The following is an 18,307-nucleotide window of genomic DNA, read 5'->3' as shown; positions in this document are numbered from 1 at the left end:
ATAGCGACTCTGCCTTCTGTGACTATCAAGGTGGATACCATATTGCATGTTGCTACAAATGGTACATTTCCTATGCAAATAGGAGGTGGTAGCGCGAATGTTCCCATCATAGTGGGATCTTTCAACAAACCTACTCCAATATCTTGAATCGACCGGTCGCTGCCATGGATCATGGGAACGCTTCCTGTAACCTGTGAACCATTAGGGAGGAAGTTTTGTTGATCGACGACCGTAATCCCTCCTTCAAAGGGGAATGCGATCTTCCTAAAATAAGTCGACACAACAGCTTGCATGGCATAAATCCATGGTCTTCCCAATAGGATGTTATAGTCAAGATTACCATCAATGACTTCAACATCTATTTCTACTGTTTTGCCCCCTAGTTCAACTTTCAGGTTACTAAGGATACCGTAAGGGGTATATATCCTTCCGTCGAATGCTTTTAATGTTGTCGATGATCGCGACAAGGTTGGAGATCCTAAAGTTTTCCAGCAACTCATCGACATAATACATGTCGATGCTCCCTCATCAATAATCGTTCTATGAACTGTTTTGTTGAGGGCTTTCACTTGGACAAGGAAAGCTAGTTGAGCTGGTAACTGAGGATCATACCCTTTGTGATCAAAGGATACCAGATTGGAATCTTTAGGATCCACCCCACCAATTGCTGATAACAACGCCTGCCTTTGGGATGGGCAATGTTGTAGTACCTCAAGAGTCGACATAGCAGATGGCGTTTGCACCAAATCTTCCACTATGTTATAATGCTGTGCCGCTCTGGCACGAGGATTAAAGGTCGACTTGTGTACCACTCCCTTTGGCGGTTTTATTGTTAATTCATGCGTGATGGGGGGTACAACTTCTGCCGAAGTTGTTGTCGAACTGCTAGGTTGATCTTTACCTTTATCGTTCGACACCTGTGGATTCCCGTAATCTTTGTTCCTTGTCGAAATCAAAGCATCATTTTGCTGTTTTGAAACCGACAACATAAGCACTTGAGATGGGGAAGCGTTTCCACTATCAACCAGATTTTGACCTGGGTTAGGAAATTGATCACTTGACACAGTTGAGGTATGAGGACTTTTAAAAAACCTTTTAAGCTCAGTCTTGAATGGGCAATCCTTAGTGTTGTGATCTTTGTCATCGCATATTTGACATGGATACCGTTTCCTATTCCCAGGAGGGTTCGAAGAATTTTTCTTAGGGGATGACTCACCTTGTTTATTCTTCTTCCCTTTGTTTTGTTTCTTCTTGCTTCCTGGTTGATTGGTTTCTTTGCCCTTATCTGTCGATACGGCATTTACTTCCGAAGCAAGAACTTCTTCATGCGCATTTTGATTTGAATCCTTACGGGCCTTCTTTTGATGGGTCCTTTTCGGATTTGTGTTTGCCGTGCCAATCACGCCATCGCTGGCGTGAGAGTCACTATTTGATTTAGGAGGAGGAGGGATTGAAAACTCTGGTCTAGGGGCGTCTGGTATTTTGTCATAGAGCGTGCCGGACTGAGTATATACTAAGTCCAAATATTGCGCACGAGCAATAACCTGCTCTTCTGTTACGACTCCCCCCTTCGCCACATCTTCCGTTATGGCCGGAAGTAACGACTTTATAAACCACTCAGCTAAAAGCTGATCAGGAACGTATGTTTTAACCATTCTTTGTCGACGTCGCCACTCATGTATATGATCTGATATATGAGTTGCGGTTGTCTGTTTGAAGTTAGTCAATATCTCTGTTCCCGTTTCATACCTTATTGGTAATTGAAAGTGGGTTAAGAATGTCGTGGCAAGGGAGCTAAAATTGTCGAACGGAGCTCTTGGCAATTCTATATACCATTTCGCCGCCGGACCTATCAATGTCTTCTGAAAGAGGCGAAGCCTTATCGAATCATCATTTAAAGTGTTCGACGAGCACCATAGATGAAATTTCATCACATGATTCGACGGGTCTTCACCTGGATTTCCATTGAATTTAGGAATGTCGGATGGAAGTTTGTGAGGGATCACTGGCCACCATGGGGCGTAAGCAATTGGATCATTGGTTAACCGATGTAAATCAGGCAACTCTAAAGTCGCCACGAATGGTAACTGTTGATTCAAGTTAGGGGAAGCGTAACCAGGGTACGATGGAATTGCCTGAATAGTTGGTCTTTGCATACCAGCATAATGGAGTTGATGTTGGTATGATTGATACGGTTGCTGGACTTGACCACTATAAAGTGGTTGATTTTGACCATTTTGGATATATGGTTGTCCAGTATTCGCAAAGATTTGCTGTTCAGAACCTTGGTACACTTGTTGGAATTGTGGCTGTTGGTATTGCACTATCCACGGTTGTGTTACCATGGGTTGTTGCGCTACACTAACCATTGGACCAAGATGTGGGGTAGTTGTACCCGATTGTACTTGTGTCGCCCCACCAGTAGGCGATTGTGGTTGGGTCGCCGGGTCAAGGTGCTGTTGCATGAGAACCTGAGAAATCTGAGGTTGACATACAACAGGCATCGTTTGAACTTGCGACACGGTTACAATAGCCGGTGTAGTTGGGATGTTCGTCACAGGTACACACTGTTGCATGGAATATACAACTCTTGGTGGCTGGGATAGCATAGGTACCCAGCTACTCGTTGCGATTCCACCATAACTTGAATAAGGTTGAGAACTCTCGTATGGGTACCCTCCCGGAGGGGGTAATGAAAGGGCATACTGCCCCCCATACGGTGGTAATCCAGAACTCAAGGCAATTGATTGTCCTGGAGGACTGGATGGCCTAATTAGATTCCCAAAAGGGTCAATTCGATGAGTCTCACCATAAGAGTTACCAGACATTACTCCGGAACAAACAGGAACAGACCATACTGTCGAGATAGTCTCTTGGTGGACTCCTTCTAGCGATTGAGAGCTAGTTGGGACAGATGGTATGCCGGCGAACATTGTTGGATTTGCAGCAGGTAATTCTGCCGTCGCCATGTCATTTGACACAGTCCTAGATGTCGACGGTTGTTCAGACATTTTAAGTCTATCCAATTGATCGCCTAGTGATTCTACAGGAACTTCCACTGGTGATGGACAAACTTCTGTTGTAGCAGGAAATAGAGTGACCCCTACTCCAAAATGAGTTGGAGTGGTTCCTTGCGGTTCCTCTATAATTTCCTCTATCGCAATCAGACCAGGTGGAAGAGGAAGACCGTCAGGTCCGTAAAAGATTTCCGGTGCCGAAGAAGGGGTTGTATCAACAGCGACAGATGTTTGAGGAACAAAACTCTCTGGACCAGTTACAGATGGAACTGGTTCAGTTATACAAGTATTTGCCCCCAGACTAGGATCAGTATTACTGTCCTTCTGTGGCGGTTGAACTTCTTCTATAGAGGCAGGGTTTCCGGAAATGTTTGGAGTAACCAGAATCTCAGATGTTGTCGGAACACTTGTTCTAACTTTTAAAGGAGATTTTGAACTGGTTCGACGAGCTCACTTTGTCCGGATTGTTTTCGATTCCGGAGACAAAGATGGTTGACTCGCAAGCCTCCGAGAACGACGGATATTCAATTGACTTTCTTCCACGATTGCGGATTACTCGATCAACTAAAATATAAAGGGGGAAATTTGTGTTTCCGGTTTGAATGAATTTTATTAGACGCTTTTAAACATAACTTTGCTTTTTCATGTTTTAAGAGTCGAGAAAAAGCTAAAGATGACTCTAGTCTCCTTCGATGTATTAACGAGCCCGAAGTGACAAATGCTCGGTCGGACCTTTTCAGTTATAGAGTTTGAAAAGAGCCAAAAGAAACTGCTCTGGAGATCTAGGCAGAGGGTGTGCCAAACCTTTCGCGAAACCACAGAATACGTTTTACGGTACGGGTGGTCGATCTTCGTGAATGCTGTGTTCACTGCATCGCGATCAGTAGGGCGGCCGACACGGCTTCCTAAGGATAAAGGATGATTGCCTATAGGGGTCTCCCAATATATACGCGACGGTACGTGGGAGCACAAGTCCGTATTAGTGCCACCGACTCTCAGGAGGAATCACCCACCTTCGTAGAAATCGACAGTCACTATGTTTAACAACGCCGGAACACGTCTCTACCTAGACCTCTATGTGTTTGCGTTATGTTTCAAATGCGTTGTTAGGTTCATTCAGTATATTTTAAGTTGATCTTTTTAAAGTTTGCCTTTCAAGGTTCACCACGAGATGTATATGACAAATTCCTAAATGTAGTCTAAGATGAGAAGCAAGCTTTTTCAAATCTTTTTGACTGATGAAAATCTTAACTACTGAGGGAGAAGAAAGGAAAATTCTTTTCACACAGTTCATACAGCACAAACTAATGCACTTTCTCCTAAATCATCATGCAAACTTTTTCCAATGCAAAATGCATAATGCATGTATTTTCTTTTCCCTTTCTTAATGTTGATTGGTTACAAAAAGAAAGTCGTTATATAACTTTGATTTTGATTTAAAGCGAAAACAAACAAGTTTGTCCAAAATCAAAAGACACCTTAAGATTTACCTGTTTAATCACTGGAAATGCATAAAATCAAACCATAATGACGAAAGTAAAATGACTAATCAGCTATGGACAGCAAACAAGCTAACTCTTTAGACCAGCAAAATGCCTAACACAGGTTCAGATCTAAGAGGCCAAAAACAAGACTAGTTTACTCTTCGTTATGGGAAATTGTAAATGAGTAAGAAATACAAAAGAACAAGTACAATTTCGTTATATAACAGAGGCAGAATGATGGCAAGTAATGCTGGTTTCAGAACTGGTACAAGACTGGTAACTGGCTGCCAAATCTATAGTGAAAACAGGCAAGAGAAAGGGAGGAAACCCCAACTGCACTAGGCAAAATTGGGCCAACGCAGGTGCTGCTCAGCCAGTCCGGCTCTCAGCGCAGGTAGCCCCTTCGGGACCTGCGTTGCAAAGCAGGTAGCCTGTGTACTACCTGCTTTGGAAAACGAAAGTTGCGTTTTCACAGTTTCCGGGTCACAATTTTCTCAAAAATGCACAGTTTTTGCTCAAATCAGAAGCAATCAGTCAAGCACACTCAAAGGGATGATTAGGAGGATGAAAAGCTATCACTAAGAGCTTACAAGGATCCTTGTAGATCAGCTCTTCAAATCATGAACATGCTCAGAAATGAGCTAGAGTAGCTGCCCTCTACTTCGCTTTTGATATAGTCAAAAGCTTTTCGATTTGGTACTCTTACGTTCAGGAAATGAATAGCAAAATACTACAAACAATCAAACAGATACGATCCCCAGTGGAGTCGCCAGTTTGTTGTAGGGAAAAGTATCCGACTCGGATGACCCTATCCCACTCTAAGGGTGATAGTACCTCAGCAACAATTGTAAAGAAAACTACTTAAGGTTTACTTCTTTATGAAAGCAAAAGAGAGTGGATAAATGCACTAACTGTTTCCTTGCGCTTAATGTCGAATCCAAACTCTTCTCTATGGCCGCTTGCTCCCAGCTCTTTGCTCTTTTGCCGGCCCAGCTACAATGAGATCTTGCAAAATGACAAAGAAGGAGACTACAAGAGGCATGCAATCATAACTGATTCACGGATTAGCATAAACCAAATATACAATTATCACAAAACATCATTGGAACAAATGCATATAGAAGAACCTCAATAGCTTTTATTAATGAAGAAGTAAAGGTTCTGAGAGTGTTACAACCATTGAAGGTCCTAATCCAGCAACACCTCCCAGCAGAAAGAATTTCTCCTCTTCACCTCCCTCAAGCAATCACCCAATAGCTCTATAGTGAAACCAACAACATAGCATTACTTTGCACAAAATTCCAGCCTCCTGAGCTCATAGGAGAGAGCTCAATATATAGATGAATTGAGAAAGGATGAGTCAGCTTGCAACTGATGTGTAGCTGCCTTGTGTCCTCTCTCTCTTCAGTTAATCTTTAGTTGATCTTCAGTTCTTGAGTCCACTTGGAGAACCTTGCTTCCACTTGGAGAAACAGAGCCTCTGACTCATCACAAGGCGAAATCCCTGATCCAAGTGTCATTTTTGGAGCAATGACTCAGTGTGCCACTTGTCCCATCTCGCTCAGCGCAGGTGGCCTTTGTTCCACTTGCTTTGCAACGCAGGTACACCATGGAGGATCTGAGTTTCAGTGCAGAAGCCTAGTGGAGCACCTGCTTTGATTTCAGGATTGCTTGTTTTTGAGTGTTTTCAGGTGGAGAACTGATCTGAGAGCTGTTGGTTTGCTGACCTTCTTCCTCTAGGGGTAGGAACATCATGTTTAGGGAACTTTGGATCCCTTGGATTATTGACAATTCATGCCTGTTGCTGTAAGGCACAAAATTGTCTATAACACCTCTTTGGATGGGATAGCTCCCCTCTTGATGGGATAAGTTCCTCTTTGGTAGGGATACATGAACCATCTAGAGGCGCTTCATACACGTCAAACAAGCTTCTAGAATGCTCTAGAAATGACCACAAGTAACTTTTTTAGAGTGAAACTTGCGCCTTTTGACCTTTACAGGAGTACGCACCCACCCCTTTACATACAGAGCGTACAAGTACACAGGTATTGTGAACTTGGGATGCGTACACGCAGGTAAGGCTAAGAGAAACTGCGTACCAGAGATAATTGACTTTAAATGACTTTTCTCTCTTTCTTGAAGTTTGACATGAAGAGCAGAGGCATGAGACTTGCCAAGGAGGATAGTATGATAGTGGATGGAGCCATACTAACTGCAAATAGTCATGGTGACATTTTTTAGTGTAACACTAGGCCTTTGGGAATGGAACTTGAGATCACTTGCACCCCGGATTCCTAAATCCATCTCAAAAACCAAAGCTCAAAAACCAAAATAAACATCCCAACATACCATGGTATCCAGAAAATGGCAAGATTAGTTTGAAAACCATTGTCATAAACCAACAAAACCATGCCACCAACAGCTAGAGAACCATACATTAACATGCAAAACCATGCATGTCCAAACTAGGTAGGAAATCACTCATGCAAAAGGTTACATGCAAGTATTACTGCTTTCCATTCCTTGATCCCTGCTTTCATTTCTTTCCCTTTGCTTGCTTTTCCTTCCTTGATCCAAAGTTAGAGGGCTCCAAGAAAACTCTAAGTGATCAAGAATGAGAGAGAGAGAAAATAATGAAAGAGCTCCAAACTCAAACTTGAAAAAGGCCACGAACTGATCCAAAGAAGCCTTTTTATGCACGAGGCCTCTAATTTCTTTATTTTCCATTATTTTCCTTCAATTTCATCCTCACATGCAACCTGTGACATTTCACCTTAATTTTCTCCTAATTTCCTTTATTTTCATAAATAAATGTGCCAAAAATTCCTTTTTTCCTTTTAATGCCTTTTCCTTAGCCTTTGCAAATTTTCCTTAGCTAAAACACACATCTAGTGATGCCCACTAGGATATCTTTGCCCAAAATTAAGCTTGGAATAAGTGTCCCTTAACCATGGTCTTATTTTTCCTTTATTAACTTTTATTACATGAAATTTTCACAAAGGATGTTACAAATATGCATTGAGGCTCAGGTTGGAACTCTCCTTCTTGCTCCACCTATAATACAGACTAATCAATAACATGATCAAAATCATTTATATACTTATTAAGTAATGAAATATGGAAAACATCATGGAATTTCACTGTTGGAGGCATTACAAGTCAATATGCCACTGGTCCAATCCTCTCAAGGATCTCAAAAGGCCCGCAATACCGTGGTGCCAACTTGGCACATGAGCCAATCCTCAAAGAGCTTTTGTTGGGCTTGATGCCCAAATACACATGTTCCCCAACCTAAAACTTCTTGAACAACTTTTTCCCATCTGCATAGCTCTTCTCCCTATCCTGCGCTGCCTTTAGATTCCTATTTATAATCTACAATTCCTGCTCCATGTCTACCATCATATCCAGTCCAATAAGTACCCTGTTCACTCAATCACTCTAGCTGATAGGAGTATTACAACTTTGCCCATACAATTCGTCACAAGGAATCATCCTCAATGACTCCTGATAACCATTGTTGTATGCAAACGCAACCAAATGAAGATACTCCTCCCATTTCCTATGCTAGTGCATCATGTACATCCTCAGCATATCCTCCAAAATCCTATTTATCTTCTCTGTCTATCCATCTGTTTGTGTATATTAAGTTGTACTGAAGGCAAACTCTTTACCCAAGCCTGCAAATATCTCCCTCAAAAAATTGGAAGTGAACTTTGCATCCCTTTCCAAAACAATCTTCTTTGGAACACCATGCAGTATCACTATCTCTTTCATGAACACTTTTGCTACCTCACTGGCTGAATATGTAGTCTTAACTACAATGAAGTGAGCTACCTTTCTTAACCTGTCAACCATGACCATAATAGAATCATGCTACTTTATTGTCCTCAAAAGACCTATGATGAAATCCATGGAAATGACCTTCCATTTCCATTCCGGAATCGAAATAGGTTGTAGTAAACCACCAGGATGCTTGCATTCTGTCTTGACCTATTCACAATCTAAAACTCTAGCCACGAACTCTGCCACATCCTTCTTTAGATTCAACCAATAGTAGAACTTATTCACCATCATCAATGTATTATGATATCCTGGATGAGCCAAGTATGTCTTGATGTGAAAATCCATCAAGATAAGATTCTTAAGCTCACTATAATTCAACACATAGATCCTGTTTCGAAACCTCACCAAGCCATCTGCTGTGAGACGATATTCTGCATCCTAATCACCTGTACCTATACCTGCACCTGTAACTATACTCCACTGTAACATGTGCATGATGTCCATGTATTTTTCATCCCACTGTCCCATCTGCAAGATCCTATCCTGTAACTCTGTCCCATAAGAGCTCATAGTTGTGATATGATTTACCTGTACCTTCCTGCCAAGAGCATCCGCAACCCAGTTCTCCTTTCCTTTGATGTATCTAATCTTGAAGTCAAACTCCTTAAGGGCATCCAACCATCTAGCTTTCCTGGCATTCAAATTCGTTTGATCAAACAAATATCTCAACCCACTGTGATCACTCATCAATGTAAACCTCTTGCCAAGAAGATAGTGCCTCCATATCTTCAATGTGTGTATAATTGCCACTAGCTCAAGATCGTGCATTGGATAGTCCTTCTCATGCTCATTCAATTTTTGTGACTCATAGAACACTACTTGCCCTTCTTGCATGAGAACTCCACCAATTCCTCTCTTGCAAGCGTCTGCACACGCTACTAACTCCTTGTTCGGATCCACAATCTTCAGCACTGGTGCATGTGTTAACAACTACTTAAGCTGCTCAAAACTAGCCTCACATTCTTCTATCCATTCAAACTTCTTACCTTTTCTTTGCAATGATTTGGTACGATATGCAATGCGTGAGAAGTTCCCAATGAACCTCCTATAGTATCCTGCTAATGCCATGAATGATCTCACTTCATCCATATTCTTAGTAGTTTCACACTCCATAATAGCCCTTATCTTTTATGGATCCACTGCAATTCCCTCCTTGGAGACAACATGCCCCATGTAATGTACCTCACTCTGAAAGAAGTTTCACTTGCTAATTTTAGCATACAACTGATGCACTTTTAGTAACCTCAACAGTGCTGCTAAATGTTCGACATGCTCTTCCTCATTTTTAGAATATACGAGTATGTCGTCAATAAATAAAATAATAAACTTGTCTAGATAAGGATGCAACACACTATTCATCAAACACATAAATGTAATTGGAGCATTAGTCAAACCGAATGGAACAACAACAAACACATAATTCCCGTACATGGTCTTGAATGTAGTATTGAAGATATCCTCTTCCTTGTTTCGTACCTAATGGTATCCCGATCTGAAGTCGATCTTAGATAGAACTGCTACTCCTTTAACTGATCAAACAAATCATCAATCCTAAGAAAAGGGTTTTTGTTATTGATCATTAATTTTTTCAACTACCTATAATCAATGCACAATATGACAGTACCATATTTATTCTTTATAAACAACACTGGTGCGCTGCAAGGCGATACAATTGGCCTAATGTATACCTGATCAAGCATCTCCTTTAACTGCAACTTGAAGTCTACCAACTCAAGTGTGCTCATCCTGTAAGGTTATTTTGATGCTGGAACCACCCCTGGCACTAACTAAATAAAGAAATCTACCTCCCTGTGAGGTGGCGACTCTGTAATGTCTTTAGGGAATACATCCTGAAACTGTTGCAAAAATGTGTACCTTCTCAACACATATGCATCCTCAACCTCCTCACCCTTATCAATAGAAATGTGCAATGCAAAGATCACATAACCTTTTGTGTGACTATGCTTAGCCTGCATAGCGGTAACCCTCCTCATTCATGTAGGCTTCTTCTTTTCCTGCAAGGTCCTCTTTTCTCCACTATCATCCACACACTCAATGGCCTTGTCAAAGAATCCACTGTGGTTCTATGAAGGTATATCAATCCATACCTAAAATCATGCTATACGATCCCAATGGAAACAAATTCAAGTGTGTTGTTGTAGGAATACCATTTAACTCAAATGCACAAGCTCTTACCCAATGGCGAACTAGCTTATTTGTACCTATAGCCAACTGCACCAACCAAGATTTTGCATGCACTTATTTTCTCAAACCACACTTATCCACTAGGTCAGGATTAATATAACTATAGTTGGATCCATTATCAATCAAAATAGAAATAGTTTGATCACAAAGCTTACCATCCATCTCAATGATCGATGCCTGATGATCTGCCTGCCTGTTCAACAGTTGAATAGATCCAAGGAATTATATGACCAACATCACCCACTATATGTGCTTCCTGAGCACTGTATATACGGGGTCTAATACCACTCTGATACCATGGACAATCCTTCTTACGACGATCCTTATTGCATATCCAACACTGCAATGGTTCTCTACCACCGCCTCTAGCCTGCTGCATGTCCTTTCTCATTTATATTGAATCTCTTGCAAGGAACTACATTTTGTTTCTCACTTGCGTCTTGAGGTCTTTCTTGCTTTGGTGTAAATTTTCCTTTAGCTTTCTCATTTCTTTTCAAGTTACACTTTGGCTCAGCTTTGCAATTTGACTTCTCATTACAATGCTTCAACTTTTGGATGGCCTCCTCCAATGTTCTAGGCTCATTGAACTCAATCTAGGCATTTGTATGCTATTAGCAGTCCACTGATGAATCTCTGAACCGTGGCCTTCTCCTCCTTGATGTAAGTGGTTTCTCTCAACAACTCTAAAAACTTGCTAGTATACTCATCATCTGTCCATCTGCAACTCATAAAACTCCTTACCTCTATCAGCATAGTGCCTCTCTGACAAGTATTTCTTCTTGAAGGGCCTTTCAAATGCATTCCAAGTCAAATGATATTCATCAATACCTTTAACATTCTTCACGTATTGCCACCAAATATCTTCTTTACCTTTGAGACTGAAAAGGGCTATCCTTGCTTTCGTGTTCTCTGAATAATCATGCAATCTAAAGAATTTCCTCTTGCCAAGAAACCATGCCTTGGCATCCTGTAATTTCTTCAACTCTCCATCAAAGGTAGGTGTTTTTGATTTCTTGAACTCATACAAAAGTATCCCCTATCACTCCTCTTGTAAGGGTTATAACGATGACGATCATGATGCCTATCAGAACCAAAACTAGAATAATACATGTGTCCAGTACCTCTCTTATCTTGAGTGTTCAACAACCTGCCATATCTGATCATGTCAGATCTATCCAACCTGTGCCCACCTTAAGACTTATGTTTACTAGGAGACCTACTGCCATATGCCCGATTATTTCTTCCCTCTTACCCATGGTTGATCCTAAGTGGTCCCTGTTGCTGCAATTATGACAAACTCTAAAGTAGTATTGCATTCACCTTTTCTTGTTTCTATTGTGCTTGCATGATTTTATCATTGTCCTCTTTGAAACTCCTTATTTCTTCCCACAATATTCTCAATGTGTCTGCAAAATCTGAATAATTCCCCACAACACATTTCTCAACTCATGCATAGGGAGATTCTATGTAGTCTACCACCTTGCTAGCCAATTGATCTCTTTCCTACAACGCATATTATGTCATCTAAACCAATTACAATAAACCAACGTACCTTAGCATAATTCGGGAAGGATACATTGTCTGCAATATCATCAAATCAACGTGATACATGTATAACATAATCATAATAGCATATAGACATCTATTGAATAAATGCATCAACACATAAACATCCTTCTAGGTAGGGCTTAGTCATCAATACAAAGACATATCAACAATGCGTGCTATAACCTTATACATGACACCAACTGTTATTCCATCGTACACATTTCCACATACAACCATCAACATGCATGAGCAATGCCTAATCAACTACACATACACATAACCGCATGTAGTCGAGCATAAGCAATCAATTCTTGTAACCAACCTACAAGTTTGATATATGTAATGAAACAATCAAGAGTGCAACCCAACATACAAGGATATAATCAAGATGCATATAATAAAGCTGCATATAATCTGCATATAATCAAGTAACCAGACATATACTTTTGTCGTTACATTCCACAAAACCACATCAAGTTCCTCATGATAACCTTACTACAACCATGATCAACATGATGGAATGCAACAAGCACATGGAACACAAGTGCAAGAGACACACATGAAACTGACATGCATGCATGACCAACACAAACTGCCCATCCAATCTGACAGGTCAACCATGCTTTGGTACCAATCTATAACACCCCCTCCTAGGTCTACCCAAAGTAACCACGACAACCGGGGTAAACATGAGACGAGAGGCTACTATGATCAGATTTGACCTCCTATGTGACCTTAAGGAAGTGGAATCAACAGAACATCACACACAATTGTCCAACATCATCAACAGAACCCTCTAGACGTAAGTCAACCACTTAGACAACCTATCCTTGGGTCCCACTGCTATTCTATATCTCTTACGCCATAGTCACTCTCATTCTACGGGAAAGGGATCGACCAAAAACCTAAAGTCGCTCTCACCGTCTTGCTTGCTAGTGACTATGGACCAAAATTGCATGTTCTGTACCAGTGACCCCAGGATTTGAGTTACTTTTCTAGCCAAGAATCTCGACCTCTGCCCATGTTAGGTCCCTATACTGATAGTGTACCCCCTTATTGTATTGTTGTGCCCATGTAATCCCCATGTTGTTATTATTGTGCCCCACAGAAGCCCACTATTGTTATTGTTGTGCCCCTACAATATTATTGTTATGTAGGCTCTGATTATATTGGGACCCCTTAAACTCTTATATACAAAAAGGAGGTCTTGTCACTTGTATCATCTAAGAATTGTTCATTTGTGTAATGTAAAGGAGGTTTCCCCCTCAAAGAGACTAATTTTTAAGTTGTTTATCTATCTCTTATTCTATTTTGTGAGCTGGTTGCATAACATTTGGTATCAGAGCTTTGGATTATATGGTCTCACTACTTCAAATAGGCCATCATGGAATTTCCGCTATAACTTTTTTCTATGAAGCTTTAGAAGCTGAAATTAAAACCCATTTGATCCAAAATAGTTGTGAACCTTTTGCATGAATGTCAGATCTTCTCTCCATATATTTTTGGAGATATGATCTAAGAAATTTAGGGTTTCCAAAGGCTCCCAAATTCCGTCTCAAATAGGTAACCTTAGGAAAATTGGATAACATTCTCTCTGGGGATCAGATTGAAATTTCATAAAAGGTGATAAAAATAAGATGGATTGTAGATTTTTCGGTATTGTTCTTCAGGGCTAAAGATCGAAACAATGACACATGGCACTTCGTACAAGTTTTCTCTACTGAACAAGTCTATAATCATGTCATCGTAGGAAATTGGTCCTAAATCTTTCTTGAAGAATCCAATATCGATCAGACATATGGGGTTGAAAAGAGGAATCATAGGGCTACCATCGTATGCAATTTCATAACTTAGAGATCTAAAATTATAGAGTTATAGTCGTTTCAAGATTGATATCCTAAAACAAAGAAAAATAGATATGAGGAAGTTTGATGGCAAGGATCCAATAACTTGGATACTGTAGGTGGAGCAATATTTTGATCTACATGATGTGAAAATGTTACAAAAGGTATGTATTGCATCTTTATATTTAGAACAGAATCAATTTGTATGGTATAGAGAGATTTGTTCTCATAAACCACTTGTCACCTGGTAAATTTTCACGGAGGAAATGATAGCACATTATGAGGATACAAATAGCAACACCTTCTTTAGCCAATTGATAAATCTCAAACAAAAGGGTTCAATGGAAGAGCACATTGAGGACTTCCAAAAATTGAATATAAGGGTAAATGGTATTCCAGAGAAGTAGAGGATTGATCTCTTCATAGGGACTTTAAAGGATAACATCTGAATGAGGTTCACCTTTGGTAACCTAATTCATTGGAGAAGGCATACATGTTGGCAAGAAAAATTGAAAGAAAAATTATGGAAACAAGGAAGTAGACCACTCATGACTATAAATATGGAAGTGTTTTTTCTCCTAGCGTCCCACAACCTACAAGGTTGACACCACAACAATGGGAATGAAAAAGAGCAAAAGGGCTTTGTGAAAATTATGATAGAAAATACACTAAAGGTCATAAGTGTGATGAGAAGAAATTATTTTACATAGATTGTGAAGAGGAGGAAGAAAAGGATCAAGAAACATCAAAAGAAGAGGACATACATCAAGAACCAACCCCAGAGAAAGAAGAAATGAATCCAACCACATCTTGTAATGCATTTGCAGGAGTTACCACTCCTCAAACCCTCAAGATAGAAGGACATATCAAGAAGAAAAAGGTTCAGGCATTGAAAGATCACATCGAGCATCAACAACAAGTTCTCCAACTCTTAAAGGATAACCCCAATTTGGTGCAAAATAGAATGAAACAATAGTCATATCAACATTGCAGCGAAAGAAGTTTTGATGTAGGAGACTTGGTATTTTTATGACTATAGCCATACAAACAAATGTCCCTCAGGCAAGCTAAGAAGGCTAACAAATGATCACTAAAGTATTATGGTCCTTACAAGGTGTTGCAAAAGATTGGTACTATATCATACAAATTGGAGCTTCCTACAACTTCCCGAGTGCACCTAGTTTTCCATGTTTCATGTTCAAAGAAGGTTATAGGTGACAAGATCCTCATTCAAACAATATTTCGAGAACTTGACAAGGAAGGAAAAATCATAGTGGAACTTGAAGCAATCACAGAAACAAGAACCTGACAGTGATGAAATCAATTAATCTCAGAGTATCTCATCAAGTGGAAGAACTTACCCGCTGAAGATTTCACATATGAGGATGAGAATTTTATACAAAATCATCCAGAACTACTCAAGAATTGAGGACACCACTTTTAGAAGGAGAGGTGCATGTTAGGTCCCTATACTACTAGTGTAGCCCCTTATTATTATTGGCGCAACCCCCTTATTGTATTGTTGTGCCCATGTAGTCCCCATATTGTTATTATTGTTATGTCGGATCTGATTATATTGTTACCCCTTAGACTCCTATATATAGAAAGGAGGTATTCTCATTTGTATCATTGAAGAATTGTTCATTTGTGTAATGTAAAGGAGGCTTCCCCTTTGAAGAGGCTAATTTTGAAGTCATTGATCTATCTCTTATTCTATTTTTTGAATTGGTTTCATAACAACCCAGAACTTGCTACTTTAGAATTCATTAAGGACATGATAACAATGATGATCAATCAAAACCAACCTTAGGACTAGGACTGAGCATCCCCAACTGGGACAAACATTATGTCAAACACTTGGTATCAATGCAACCTACAGGTCTAGGATACAAGATAGAGCATAAATGAGTGAAACAACTTACGAAGCATAACCAAAAGGATCACCTCCTTCTCCATTGAAATACTAAATCATCAAGTTGGTCTTGCATCCATCCATTTAATAATTACAAGTAAATACATGAAATAACCATGGCATGAACTAGTCACATAACCATGCTTATAATAAACACAAAACCATGTAAATATCAGAGATAAGACAACCATAAAATCCACATATAAATCAGTGCAAAAGTATGATAACTTAGATTTTATTAATCATAGGCAAATCCGATCAGGTTTGGGACTTCCACGTACTACCCGACCATAGACATGGCTAGACCAAATTTCTCTTTCAACTAGTTAGCCCCATGCCATATTCCAAGCATGAATGTGGGATATCATAGAACAACCAATTCAAGAATAAATAAGGAAATATAGAGGTTAAACCACCTCCACCCTCATCAAACCGTGATAAAAAAAACGAGTGCTCTAATCACAACCGAACAGAACTTGGAATGCCATCTGCAATCCATCACTATCCTTGAGGATTTTTCTGTCTCCTTGTCTCTCATGCTTTACCACAATCCAAACCTGCAACACTAGTCTCTAAATCGAGACATCTCCCTCAAGATTTATCGTCTATCCCACCAAAACCGATCAAGGGATTCCTAGGCCTTTTGGAATGGAACTTGAGACCACCTCTGCCCTAGATTACAAAATCCATCCAGCAAAACAAAGCTCGAACACTAAAAAAAATATCCCAACACCATGGCATCTAGAAAAAGGCAAGGCTAGGCTGAAGACCACTGTCATAACCCGACAAAACCATGCCACTGACATCAAGAGAACCATACACCAACATGTAAAGCCATGCATGTCCAAACCATCTAGGAAATCACACATGCAAAAGGTTACCTACAAGTATTCCTGTTGAAGCTGCTTGAATCCAACTTTCCTTCCTTGATCCTTGCTTGCTTTCCCTTCCCTTTTCTTTCTTTTTCTTCCTTGATCCAAAGTTAGAGTGCTCCAAGAAAAATCTAAGTGATCAAGAGAGTGAGAGAGAGAGAGAATAGTGAGAGAGCAACAAACTTGAACTTGACAAAAGCCATGAACTGATCCTCAAAATCATTTTTATGCATGAGGCCTCTAATTTCTTCATTTTTAATTATTTTCCTTCAATTTCCTCCTCACACGCAACCTGTGACCTTTCACATTACTTTTCTCCTAATTTCCTTTATTTTCATAAATAAATGTGCCAAAATTCCTTTTTTCCTTTTAATGCCTTAGCCGTAGCCTTTGCCAATTTTCCTTACACACATCTAGTGATGCCCACTAGGATATCTTTGCCCAACATTAATCTTGGAATAAGTGTCCCTTAACCATGGTCTTATTTTTTCTTTATTAACTTTTGTTACATGAAATTTTCACTAGGGATGTTGCAACTCTCGTCATGTTTTGGTTAGTAAATGAAATGTTAATGAAATCATGACCTGATGATATTGCAAATATTGTTAGAGGGCATCAGAACTTCTTGAAGATTCTTAGATAATTATGAGATCCATATGTTCAAATTTGTATTTATGACATGTACATTTCATTCATGATGTTCTTGATGGAATGTATCTCATGATTAGGCTTGGTTAGGTTAAGTTATTGTATAATATTTGAGTGGGTGGATTTTTCCTTGTGTCATTCACGGTTTTGGAAAGTTTCATGAAGTTTTGGGCAGAGGTATAAATCCTAGCTTGAAAAAGTGGCTCAAATATTGCAGTCGTACGCATAGAACAGGGTGAAAAAGACCATAGTTTCTCCCTTATAGGCATCATGCATGTGACTGGAGGGTTAAAATTGAATTCTAACAGTGTTTTTCTAGCGTCTCTCAGATTGAGGCATTGAAATAAAGCTTTTCCTTAGGGATTGGTCACTTGTAAGGGTGGTTTAGCCCTTGGGGGTCATGTAACACTTTAGATCAGTCATTATGGTTTTGTCTTGTTGACTCCACTTCCTTAAGGTGATCTAGAAGGTTGAATTCTATCCTAGAAACTCTTTGTCACATTCTTACCCTTGCAAGCTGGTAACTTGGGTAAATGTGGGAGGAGGATGTTATAGTTGAGTTGGCATGAATTCAAGAGACTCGTTAGGAAGAAATACTTGTCATATATGTACTATGATGGAAAGGCCAGGGAGTTCTATGAGCTAAAGATGGGATCTATGAAATATGAAGAGTACATGACTAAGTTCTTGGAGTTATTTAGGTATGTGATTTATTTGAAGGATGAGAAGACAAAATTTCAAATATTTTTTAGTGCACTTCCATTAACATTTAAGGATTAGATTGACTACGATGAGCCTCGGTCTTTGGAAGAAGTCATTGGAAATTTGAAGTACTGTTATGAGTAGTCAAAGCGTAAGCCCGAGTCTAAGTAGGGTTGGAAAGGGAATGAAAATACTAAAGGAAAGTTTCCACCGAAGCACGAAAGACCTCAAG

The sequence above is a fragment of the Pinus tabuliformis genome, chromosome J (genome assembly GCF_031772625.1).
Source record: "Pinus tabuliformis cultivar Carrire ecotype Pingquan chromosome J, CPIR1, whole genome shotgun sequence".
NCBI lineage: Eukaryota > Viridiplantae > Streptophyta > Pinopsida > Pinales > Pinaceae > Pinus > Pinus tabuliformis.
This window is presented reverse-complemented; position numbering follows the sequence as displayed.